Source organism: Salvelinus sp. IW2-2015, linkage group LG11, assembly GCF_002910315.2.
Source record: "Salvelinus sp. IW2-2015 linkage group LG11, ASM291031v2, whole genome shotgun sequence".
Classification (NCBI taxonomy): Eukaryota; Metazoa; Chordata; class Actinopteri; order Salmoniformes; family Salmonidae; genus Salvelinus; species Salvelinus sp. IW2-2015.
Window position 1 is genome coordinate 4,333,621 of NC_036851.1, and position 13,294 is coordinate 4,346,914.

The window sequence follows — 13,294 nt, forward strand, 5'->3', positions numbered from 1 at the left end:
CAGGGAATTTTTACTAGGATTAAATGTCAAGAATTGTGAAAAACTGAGTTCAAATGTATTTGGCTAAGGTGTATGTACACTTCCGAATTCAACTGTACATGCATGAGTTCCATGTTGAGCTGCCCTCCATATTCGTTACAATGTTCCTGTTGGGACCGCTACAGTAGGATGAGTACACTATTATTCTGGGTTAAAATTTTAAAACAAAGATAGAAAGTATAAAGTATTTCGAATTACAGACCTATACATTTTCAAGTWACTGCACTTTTTCTGGCCGGCAAAAGTATTTAGACAAACAAATCGGTCAGCACAAAATCTGTGTCCCGCAGTTGAATTTCGAAATACCGATGTGGACCTCAAGCCAAAAAAGTTTGCCCACACCTGTCATGACCCCCAATGTTTTATTGGTCAGGGAGAAATCCAAACCAGTCTAATTGGAATGAACGGCAGCGATGCATTTCCTGCTTTTACTTACAGTATGTAGGAAAATATAAGGCATGTGATGTATCAGAATTTTTTGTTTTTCTGTACACAGGAATACCCCCCTCCCTCCCCTCTACCGGTATTAMCTTCACTGATTAACAACAAAAAAAGAAACAGAATGACCTTCACATTCCATGCTAGAAAATAAATTATTCAACACAAAAACAAATAATAATAWTACATTCATGAAGAAAGRAGTAATGAGGCAGCTAAGGTGARYTCTCTAGAAACTYCTGAAAGTCCCCCCAGACATCAGTAAATTCAAAAGGTTTATTACTGTCACGTCCGTCATACGAAGGAGACCAAAGCGCAGCGTGATGTGAATACATCTTCTTTAATGATAACGAAGAACAATAAACAAACTAATACAAAAATAATAAAACGAACGTGACGCCACATATAACGAGTGCAGACATGCAACATCACATAAACAATCACCCACAAACCAAACTGGAAAATGGCAACCTAAATAGGATCCCCAATCAGAGACAACGATAAACAGCTGCCTCTGATTGGGAACCAATCCAGGCCACCATAGACCTACGTATGCCTAGACTACACACACAACCTAGACATACAAAAACCCTAGACCAGACAAAAACACACATACCACCCTTGTCACACCCTGACCTAACCAAAATAATAAAGAAAACWAAGATWACTAAGGTCAGGGAGTGACAATTACGTAAATTGTATGTTATTTTTTCAGATGGAATATAGGAAGTTCTWTTAGCCACATCTGCTTGCTTGGCGGAGMGRSACTRTRCCATATAATAGCTGTGCATTTATTGGCTGCAATGACTGACAATTTAATGAATCTMGTTTTGCTACAAATATTAACTGGTAGAACAGAATCATSTCCAAGAAGAATAAGGGGAGGATCTAGTGGTACCGTTATATTAYTGACCTGTGATAAGATCTGAATAATGTCTTACCAATAATTGCTTAGTTCAGGGCAGGACAAAAACATATGCATAAGTGTGCCCACTCCCGTTTTACACCTTGGGCGACATTTTTAATAGATTTTATACAGTCTCTCTGGTGTAAAARAGARCCTATGTAAAATAATTGAATTGCATCAACTTGTGCCTTGTGTTAAATGAAAGARGCTGAGCATCTAAAAAGWGCTTTCRCCATTTCTCATCCTCAACAACGAGAACAAGGTCATCATGCCACTTCATGCAAGCTTTCAGAGGTTCATCGTTCCCCAACAGAGCTTGAAGCCTAGAGTACATGTAAGAAATGAAACCTTTTTCCCCTTTCCTTTCCAGCCACAGTTGATCAGTTATAGGTGTACTCATGGGCTGAGTCCTACCTCCCTGCTGAGTGGCAATAACCTGGCCTAACCTGTAGGTACTTAAAGAAATGAGTTTGAGGTAACTGAAAATGAGATGCCAGTTGTTGAAAGGATAATAGTTCACCTTCTCTATGAGGTTACCAATGTTTTAATTCCTTGTTGAACCAAGAAATGTAAACATCTCTCAGGGCTTGGGTAAGATGGGGTTATTATAGAAAGGTGTTTGTTCATATATAAGATCCTTAAGCCTTCTGTTGTTTACAGACTTCATCCAATTTTTTAATGTGTTTTTAATGAAAGGGTTGTTAATGAGACCTAGCAAAGCTTTACGTGGCTAATATAAGATATAGATGCCAATGGTAGCAGGGGTCGAACACTCCTCTATCTGTCTCCAAGATGGTGAACTTGTTTTGGTATTTTTCCAACCCCAACAGCCTTTAACTGAGATGCCCAGTAATACAATGGAAGTAGATAGAGTAGTCCTCCTTCTGAAGTATGGTTTGCTATAAGTTTGTGAGTTTCACTCTGGGGGGTTCCCTTTCACAGAAATAAAGAAACCTTCTATTAAGTTGTTTAAAAAAATCTTTGGGATAGGAAAAGGGAGGTTTGAAAAAGGTACAAGAATTGTGGTAATATATTCATCTTTACACAATTGACCCGCCCAATAAGAGAAATTGGTAAATCCCTCCATCTATCCAATTCTTCCCCAACCTTTTMGAGAAGTGGAGTATAGTTCTGTTGACGTGTCTWAATAATTTCAGAAGGAATTTGCAATCCTAGATATGTCATTTTCGGTGGTTTCCAAGAAAACGGCTGGTCRAAGATTGGGTTCTGCATAGCTGCCCTGTTAAAAGGCATAATTATACTCTTCGATWGGTTTATTTTATATCCTGAAAACGTTCCATATTCTTTCAGGATGTCAACTAATGTTTGGAGTGAAATTTCAGGTTTAGTGAGGTAAAGCAAAATGTCATCGGCATATAGCGAGACCAGATGTTCACGCCCACCTATACGAACACCATGGATGGATGGATGAGATCTAAAAGCTTCTGCCAGTGGCTCTATAGCCAAAGAAAAAAGGAGKGGACTAGCGGGACAACCCTGTCTTGTGCCACGTGATAGGGAGAACTGTGAGGAAATGTTTCCATTAGTCAGGATCTGAGCTACCGGACATTTGTACAGTCATCTAATCAGACCAACATACTTAGTTCCAATATTCATCCTCTGTAAAACTTCTAACAGGTAGTTCCATTCTATGCGGTAAAAAGCTTTTTCCGCTTCTAATGAAGCCGCCACTACAGGTTCTTGGTCATTCTCTACATAATGCATAATATTAAATAATCTTCTGATATTATCAGGAGATGAGCGGTTTCTTACAAAGCCTGTTTGGTCCATATCAACCAAGTCCGGAAGAACCTTATCCAGTCTAAGAGCTATGAGTTTCGCAAGAATCTTATATTAAGTGTTCAATAGAGATATTGCTCTATACGACCCACAAAGCAGAGGATCTTTCCCAGGTTTTAACAAAACTGTGATCAGTGCCTGTTCAAGTGTGTCTGGGAGCTTTTATGTCTCTATGGCATAATTAAACATACTGCAAAGAGGCTCAATTAGTTTGGGTAAAAAGGATCGATAGAGTTCAATAGGGAATCCGTCTAACCCTGGTGATTTTCCACCAGCAGTGTTGAAAATGGATTCCCTAATTTCCTCTGATGTAATCTCTTTCACCAAGTGCTCTCTATCCTCATCAGTTAAAGTTTGTAAATTGAGTTTGTTCAAAAACTCATGCATTGTGGCAGGGTCATCCCCTTCAGACTTGTACAATGTTTCATAAAACTCCCTGAAGACTAGATTAATTTCCTCAGGACTGTGAACAACTGTGTTATTGGGCAGCTTAATAGAGCTAATAACTCTGCTAGCGTCCTCTCGTCTTATCTGCCAAGCAAGCAACTTTCCTGCTTTATCTCCATGTTCGTAGTAGTTTTGTTTTGTTCTCCTAAGAGCATTTTCCGCTTTATGGGTCGTCAGCGTGTTAAATTCCAATCGCTTTGAGTCTAATTTTTGTAGAGTTGAGTCGTAAAATGTTACACTATGTTCATTTTCCAGATCTCCAATTTCATTCTCCAACGAATCTACTTGAGCCTTATACATCTTACGAGCACCTGAACTAAAGGATATGATTTGCCCCCTCAGATATGCAAGGAGAGCTTCCCATAAAATTAGGGGGGAGGCAGAGTTGTTATTGGTGGTAAAAAATATGTCTATGAGTGTTCAGAAATGTTACAAATGTGGGATTATTTAGTAAGTATGTGCCAATCCTCCATCTTCCTGAGGGTGGCTGTGCTCGACTGACTGGTACTGAAGCCAGCAGGGCAGAATGATCTGATATACATCTTGGTAAGTACTTACACCCAGTAGTTAAACTTCCCTTGCCTGCAGGAATAAGAAATAAGTCAATTCTAGAGTAACTGTCATGGACAGGGGAGTAAAATGAGTATTCTTTAACCTTTTGGTTGTGAAATCTCCATAAGTCTACAAGTCCAAAATGTTTCCTTTCTGCTTTTAACATTTTAGCTGCCTGTGTGAGGTTGATACTATTAGAAGAAGATCGATCACTGGAAGGGTCCAGTACCAAGTTAAAATCCCCTGCCATTATTATCTCTGATGATGGGCANAAACTGTGATCAGTGCCTGTTCAAGTGTGAGCTTTTATGTCTCTATGGCATAATTAAACATACTGCAAAGAGGCTCAATTAGTTTGGGTAAAAAGGATCGATAGAGTTCAATAGGGAATCCGTCTAACCCTGGTGATTTTCCACCAGCAGTGTTGAAAACGGATTCCCTAATTTCCTCTGAGGTAATCTCTTTCACCAAGTGCTCTCTATCCTCATCAGTTAAAGTCTGTAAATTGAGTTTGTTCAAAAACTCATGCATTGTGGCAGGGGCATCCCCTTCAGACTTGTACAATGTTTCATAAAACTCCCTGAAGACTAGATTAATTTCCTCAGGACTGTGAACAACTGTGTAATTGGGCAGCTTAATAGAGCTAATAACTCTGCTAGCATCCTCTCGTCTTATCTGCCAAGCAAGCAACTTTCCTGCTTTATCTCCATGTTCATAGTAGTTTTGTTTTGTTCTCCTAAGAGCATTTTCCGCTTTATGGGTCGTCAGCGTGTTATATTCCAATCGCTTTGAGTCAAATTTTTGTAGAGTTGAGTCGTAAAATGTTACACTATGTTCATTTTCCAGATCTCCAATTTCATTCTCCAACGAATCTACTTGAGCCTTATACATCTTACGAGCACCTGAACTAAAGGATATGATTTGCCCCCTCATATATGCAAGGAGAGCTTCCCATAAAATTAGGGGGGAGGCAGAGTCGTTATTGGTGGTAAAAAATATGTCTATGAGTGTTCAGAAATGTTACAAATGTGGGATTATTTAGTAAGTATGTGCCAATCCTCTATCTTCCTGAGGGTGGCTGTGCTCGACTGACTGGTACTGAAGCCAGCAGGGCAGAATGATCTGATATACATCTTGGTAAGTACTTACACCCAGTAGTTAAACTTCCCTTGCCTGCAGGAATAAGAAATAAGTCAATTCTAGAGTAACTGTCATGGACAGGGGAGTAAAATGAGTATTCTTTAACCTTTTGGTTGTGAAATCTCCATAAGTCTACAAGTCCAAAATGTTTCCTTTCTGCTTTTAACATTTTAGCTGCCTGTGTGAGGTTGATACTATTAGAAGAAGATCGATCACTGGAAGGGTCCAGTACCAAGTTAAAATCCCCTGCCATTATTATCTCTGATGATGGCATGTTAACTAATAAAGATGTCTTGGTAAAATGTAGGATCATCATGGTTAGGCCATACACATTCACAATGGTAATGGAATCATTGTTAATGAACCTTGAATGATCACAAACCTACCCCTTTGATTGAATCTGAGATTGTATCTGAAAGGGCAATGCTTATTAATGAGTATGGCCACCCTCTTGCCCGAGAGGTGAAAGATGAATAGTACACTTGGCCCACCCATCTCTCTCTTCAGTTTATCATACTCAGAGTCTTCCGGATCCATGGACTGCCAGTCGACATGGTCACCGATCGTGGTCACCAGTTCTCGTCCCGGTTCTGGAAGGCATCTCTGCACCCTTATTGGGTCGTCAGGCCAGCCTGTCCTCTGGTTTTCATCCCCAGTCCAACGCCAGTCGGAGCGAGCCAATCAGGCCCTGGAGACGACTCTTTGCTGCCTCGTCTCCACTAATCCCACCACCATCCAGCAACTCGTGTGGGTGGAATATGCTCACAACACCCTTCCCTGTTCTGCTACGGGCCTCTCGCCTTTTGGGTGTTCCCTAGGTTATCAGCCCCGCTCTTCCTGGAGCAAGAGGCAGAGGTCAGCACACCTTCTGCCCAGATGTTCGTCCGTCGTGGTCACGTACTTGGAAGAGAGCCCGGGCCGCTCTTCTCAAGACCACCTCTAGGTACCGACGACAGGCGGATCACCACTGGACCCCTGCTCCCGTCTTGGTCAGAGGGTATGGCTGTCCACCTGGGATCTGACCCTCCGGGTGGAGTCCTGCAAACTTTCCCTCCGTTTTATGGGTCCTTTCCCCATCTCTAAAGTCCTTAGCCCCTCTGCTGTGCGTCTTCTGTTGCCCCGTTCCCTCTGTATACATCCCACTTTTCATGTGTCCAGAATTAAACCTGTCTCACAGCCCTTTGTCTCCTGGACCCAGCCCTCATCTCTGAGTTCCACCGCCGGCACCCCGGTCAACCAGGTCTTTGTGCTTGTCTCCACCCCCCTCCAGGTGTCGCCCATCTTCCCCATTATCCCCGGGGCATTTATACCTGTGTTSTTTGTTTGTCTGTTGCCAGTTCGTCTTTTCAGGTCTTACCAGCGTGCTTTCCCGTCTTCCTTTTTCTCAAGTTCGGTTTCCTAGTTTTCCCGGMTCTGACTATTCTGCCTGCCCTGACCCCGAGCCTGCCTGCCGTCCTGTACCTGCCTGATTCTGACCTAATTACAAACCTCTGCCTGCCCTGATTCCGAGCCTGCCTGCAGTCCAGTACCTGCCTGACTCTGACCTGATCACGAACCCCTGTCTGTGCTCAACCTTTCCTTTGCCTGCCCTGTGTTTACAATAAATCATCAGAGAACTGTACTATACGCCTCCTGTGTCTGCATCTGGGTCATATCCTGAGTTGTGATCATGAGGTTATTTTACCCATTGGTCAAAAGATGCATTTTTGATTGGACACACTACAAAATGCTACTCATATTACAGAGAAAGTGGTAAAGCTTCATACACATGAAACATTATGGAGGCTTAAAGGTCCAAAATGTTCCAACATCAATGAATTATTTCTCAATTATGCTTTAAGATACAAATGTCAAATATACTGTATGTCAACAACCCTTCCTCCAAAGGACCCTACTTTGGATACAATTTCTAGAAAATCATGTTTGTTTTTTTGAATGTTGTGTGAGGAATTATACCTGTAGCCTATCGGCATTAGGCCTATGGGCTTATCCAATATCGGCATTAGGCCTATGGGCTTATCCAAGTGCTGCTAGAGGAGTGGAGCAGATCTTACGGACAGATATATAACACAACTCTGAAAATGGTCTTCTATCATACATTTACAGTTTCTATTGCTGCCATGGCGCCTAGTGGCAGCCTAGGCCCGAGAGCTCATGTAAACTTTATTTTTCAATAGCTAAATGGGATCATTCAAGGTATGGCATGAGTGTGACAATCTTTTGAAGAGGACATTTTAGGCCAGTGTTTCCCAACCCTTTTTCCTGTTGAACTACCACTCTGTTGGCTCTTCTTTAATGTTGTACATCTTTTTGTTTTTCATGTATTTCAGGGGTTGGACCAGTGGACGACAATGACAAAGCTGACCTCGCAGTTTGATGAGTGGGGGCAGCTCTACCCCTGCCTTAGCCAGCTGGCAATCGCACTGACTTTACCAGTGTCTTACGTTAATTGTGAGAGGGACTTCTCTGCAGTGAAACGAGTAAGAACGTTTAAATGTGAAAGTAGATCCTCTTTGTCCCTCTCCCTTCTCTTAATATTATCTCTGTTATTGCAGGTCAAAACAGACTTGAGGAGCAGACTGCAGGGAGAGCATCTAGCCGCCTCCATGCGGCTCTCCATCAACTGCCCCCCCCATCAAGGAGCTCAATTACAGCAGGGTGTTGGAAATCTTTTTCCAGCCCAGAAGAATAAAGTTCTCTGACAAAGGCTGTAATGTCAAAACAAGGTTTTTGTCCGAACCTGGAAAGAGATTTCCAACACCCTACTTTTGTGATTAACATGAATGAGTGGGCTCTAATTCATGTTCAGTCAAATGTTCCTCTGTTAATTTTGTCAAGATAAACTTTTTTTATTTCAGAACGAAGGTCTCTGTTATGTTTCTTAAGATAGCTGCAGCACTCAATGGTTTATTTGAGTTTTTTTCCTTATTTTCAGTACTTATACATATTTTGTTATGGGGGTGAGGACCCCGGAACCCCCCAAAAAAGGTGGGACCAACCCTTAAACCCCCACTAACTTTTCCCCCACAGCTAACACATTTTCCCAGAGGAAACACTGGTGTGTGCTAAATAGTTTTTCTTCCTGAAAAGAAAAGAGACGGGATAGCATCATCCATTTCACAGTCTATATGGATCGGTGATGCTATCATCTCAACTTTTAAGGAGAAATACTACTTAGCTTATAAATGCATAACAACACGTTGATAGTCTGTTGGTGTGTAACTTGGTTGTGTGTAGCCTGTTTACAGTGTGTGTGTGTGTGTGTGTGTGTGTGTGTGTGTGTGTGTAGCCTGTTCTTTACTTGACATTGTCCATGAGGTTGATGTCCTGCTTCAGCTCCCATCCCACCTGGGACAACACTCTCTTATCTTCCTGCTGAAGCCCCATAGCAGGGACACAGTTCTCGAAGAACTTACTGACAAACACCAGCTCTGAGAGAGGGACGAGGGAGGGGAGTGAGAGGGAGAAAGAAAGAAAGCGAATTAGAGTTCATCACCTCCTTACCATTCCCAATGTGTTGACTTCAGCACTTAGATAGGCCTAAATGATTCATTCCACTACTTTATTTTATTAATGACTTAATATAAATGAATCKGCTACTAGCTAGCTACTTGAACTACTTGAATAATAGATGAGTAATTTCCAGGTTTCGATATTCCGTTCTTGGTACTCTGCGTTCTCCTGACCTGGGAAAACTCCTGACCCTTCAGTATCTGAGTTTGAGCTTTCTCCCTAACCTGTTGATGAAGTTGCCCAGGTCGGTGAGCAGTTCAGAGTTGTTCTGGATGGCCATGTCTGAGCCCTAGTATAGTATAGCACTCTCCCTACCTGTTGATAAAGTCTTGTCGAAGCCTTAGCGCTCTCCCTAGCTCTAACGCTCTCCCTACCTATGTGTTATATGAAGGTCTGGTTCTACTAACCTGTTGAMGATGMTGCCCAGGTTATTGAGCAGTTCAGAACTGATCTTCGTGGCCATGTCGGCCCAGGAGAAGGSAGAGTCCTGTCCCTCGAGGTCGGAGGAAGAGCACGTAGAAACGCCACGCGTCAGATGGGATGCCTGTGTCCTTGGCCGTGTCACCAAACACACCACGAATCTTAGAGAGCTTGTGTCCTCGRAGTTCAGGTACTCTGAGCTAAATTCAGACAGATTGATATCAATTAAACTCCTTGAGCAGCTGTTTATACYKTCTTYTCCAGAGCAATTAACAATTCAAGTGCATTCAACTAAAGSAGGTGTAAGAACCACATAACTAGCYTTGCAAGTCTTRGAAAATCGAGAATTTAGCAACAATCACATAGCTAGAATAATAAAATAAGAATTGTGCTTCATAAATGTACTGGACTGCCTCTGGTCTATGTGTGTGTTACCTGTAGGTACCAGGTGGATGACCAGAGCAGGGGGACACAACACCGTGTAACGGTTATACAGCTCTACCTGGCGGTCAAATACAGGAATGACATGTTATAATACAATTCCATCTAGCGGCAGACAGAGGAATGACAGGTGTGAACATGTCTGGACCAAAGCAGATGAGTTGAGCGGTTGGAAAGCCCGCTCATCGCTCATCGCTCATGAATGCGCACCACTTCATGTGATTTCCTACCACTCCGCTAAAAATGCTCTGCGCTCACAGAAAAAAAAACTGCTGCTCCAAATTCACTCCATTCATTAAAATCACAATTTAACTAACACCCATCTATTTTTGTGACTACCTGGACCTACCAATTTTTTTTWAAGTATTGAAACCAAAGCATATGGATTTGAATGAAAACTATTTGAAAGCATTCTAAGACAGAAATGAGGCATGCAAGACAAGAAAAGAAATCCCTCCTTGCCGTTGTGAACCAAATGACCAAACGCCTAATCCTACTAACTGAACTATCATAAAAGCATTATAACAAATTATGAAGAGTATTTTCCAAACCATCAGAATCAGTCCTACTGGTCTGAAGAGTAGGGCTAGAGGTGGATTTGGCAACTCTCACCTCCTCTCCCCCTTTTCTCTGTATAACCGACCAAAGAGGACCACAATGGGAAAAAGGCTTTGTTTTGTCCTCAATGATTTGTAAATAAATCAAATAAAATCAGGCCTATATTAAGCATCTGAATACTGATCTAGGATCAGTTAATTGCCTTTGAGAGCATAATGAATATGATTATGGACAGGGGGTACCTGATCCTTGATCAGCACTCATACTCTGAGACACTTTATGGTTGTCAGAGTATGAGTGGCCCTGAGGTAAAATGGCCKTGAGGTAAGATGTCTTCTCTTACCTCAGGGCCATTGCATGGCTGTGTGCCTCTACCCTGACACTGGCCGTGGTGAGGAGCTGGCTGTCTCTGCATGTACGTCTRCAAAGCCTCAGCCATCAGTCCCTTCCCCGTCTGGGCTGCTGACTCGCAGGCTGCCTGCACGCCCACACGCAAACCAGTGCTGCACCTTCGTCTGCTCACCTGTGTTATAATATAACTCTTCATTTATTACACTTAAACTAAACTACTGTAGATCCATTGTTGACTTTTAAACACTTAACACTCACCTGACACCAGACTGCTGTCCGAGAGGATTGGGTAGAGGGCCGCCCAGAGAACATCTGGGCGTCTGCCACTGTAACTATCTCCTACAAAAAAACACAGAAGTTGAACATACACTGTCTCAAAATGTAGGGCCGGTTTCCCAGTTAAGCCTAGTCCTGGATTAAAAAGCTATTTCAAAGGAGATTCTCCATTAAGCATGCTTTTCAGTCTAATACTAGGCTTAAACTCTGTCAGGAAAACGAGCCCTTAGAGAATTATACATATATTTTTCACAAAGATGTGAAGGTGTGTGTTGAGTGTACATACAGCAGTGAGAAATGGTGTGGACCTCTTGATCTGGTCCAGGTAGCTAAGAGGTCCCTGTAGAACACTGGTAGCTTTGGTTCCTTTCCCCTGCAGCACCACCATGTGGAGGGCTTGCACCAGTGCAGGCTGGAGAGACAATAATAATAATAATAAATTAATATTTCACAATATAATTGTATTTAATTCAAATAAAATAAAGAACCAGTGATAGACACAGATGTTGCTATCTTGCAACATGATAAAAGTTATGATTTATATGTTCAATATACATGTTTAAGCTGACATCAGACATCCAATATACAGTTTATTTATGGGTGGTCAATGCTTAAATAAGCAAAGAGAAACAAGAGTCCATCATTACGTCAAGACATAAAGGTCAGTTAATGCGGAAAATGTCAAGAACTTTCAAAGTTTCTGCAAGTGCAGTCGTAAAAACCATCAAGCACTATGATGAAACTGGCTCTCATGAGGACCGCCACAGGAAAGGAAGACCCAGAGTTACCTCTGCTGCAGAGGATACATTCATTTGAGTTACAGAAAATGCAGCCCAAATAAATGCTTCACAGATTTCAAGTAACAGACACATCTCAACATCAACTGTTCAGAGGAGACTGCGTCAATCAGGTCTTCATGGTTGAATTGCTGCAAAGCACCACTACTAAAAGACACCAATAAGAAGAAGAGAGACTTGCTTAGGCCAAGAAACACGAGCAATGTACATTAGACCGGTGGAAATCTGTCCTTTGGTCTGATGAGCCCAAATCTTTGTGAGATGCAGAGTAGGTGAACGGAAGATCTCTGCATGTGTGGTTCCCACCYTGAAGCATGGAGGATTTGTGATGGTGTGGGGGTGTTTTTCTGTTGACACTGACAGTGATTTATTTAGAATTCAAGGCACACTTAACCAGCATGGCTACCACAGCATTCTGCAGCAATACGCCATCCCATCTGGTTTGCGCTTCGTGGGACTATCACTTGTTTTTCAACAGGACAATGACCCAAAACACACCTCCAGGCTGTGTAAAGGCTATTTGACCAATAAGTAGAGTGATGGAGTGCTGCATCAGATGACCTGGCCTCCAATCACCCGACCTCCAATCACCCGACCTCAACCCAATTGAGATAGTTTGGGATGAGTTGGACCGCAGAGTAAAGTAAAAGCAGCCAACAAGTGCTCTGCATATGTGAGAACTCATATGTTGGAAAAGCATTCCAGGTGAAGCTGGTTGAGAGAATGCCAAGAGTGTGCAAAGCTGTCATCAAGGCAAAGGGTGGCTACTTTGAAGAATCTCAAATATATAAATATATTTTGATTTGTTTAACACTTTTTTGGTTACTACATGATTCCATGTGTTATTTAACAGTTTTGATGTCTTCCCTATGTGTAGAAAATAGTAAAAATAAAGAAAACCCCTGCAATGAGGAGGTGTGTCCAAACTTTTGACTGGTACTGTAAAAATAGATTAATAAAAAATATATACACAACCGTTCAAAAGTTTGGGGTCACTTAGAAATGTTCTTGTTTTTGAAAGAAAAGCAATTTTTTAAATCCATTAAAATAACATCAAATTGATCAGAAATACAGTGTAGACATTGTTAATGTTGTAAATGACTATTGTAGCTGGAAACGGCTGATTTTTAACGGAACATCTACATAGGCGTACAGAGGCCCATTATCAGCAACCATCCCTCCTGTGTTCCAATGGCACGTTGTGTTGAGAAACAAARGCCTCACAAGTCCTCAACTGGCAGCTTCATTAAATAGTACRGCAAAACACCAGTCTCAACGTCAACAGTGAAGAGGCGACTCCAGGATGCTGGCCTTCTAGGCAGAGTTGTAAGACATATCTCAGACTGGCCAATAAAAATAAAAGATTAAGATTGGCAAAAGAACACAGACACTGGACAGAGGAACTCTGCCTAGAAGGCCAGCATCCCGGAGTCGCCTCTTCACTGTTGACYTTGAGACTGGTGTTTTGCGGGTACAATTTAATGAAGCTGCCAGTTGAGGACTTGTGAGGTGTCTGTTTCTCAAACTAGACACTCTAATGTACTTGTCCTCTTGCTCAGTTGTGCACCAGGACATCCCACTCCTCTTTCTATTCTGGTTAGAGCCAGTTTGCGCT

At 42.1% G+C, this 13,294-nt stretch overlaps 1 pseudogene; it reads right to left on the reverse strand.

The window, feature by feature from the left end:
• Positions 1–11,694, reverse strand: part of LOC139028425 (methionine--tRNA ligase, cytoplasmic-like) — a 26,930-nt pseudogene extending 15,236 nt beyond the window's left edge.
• Between the last annotated feature and the right edge of the window lie 1,600 nt (positions 11,695–13,294).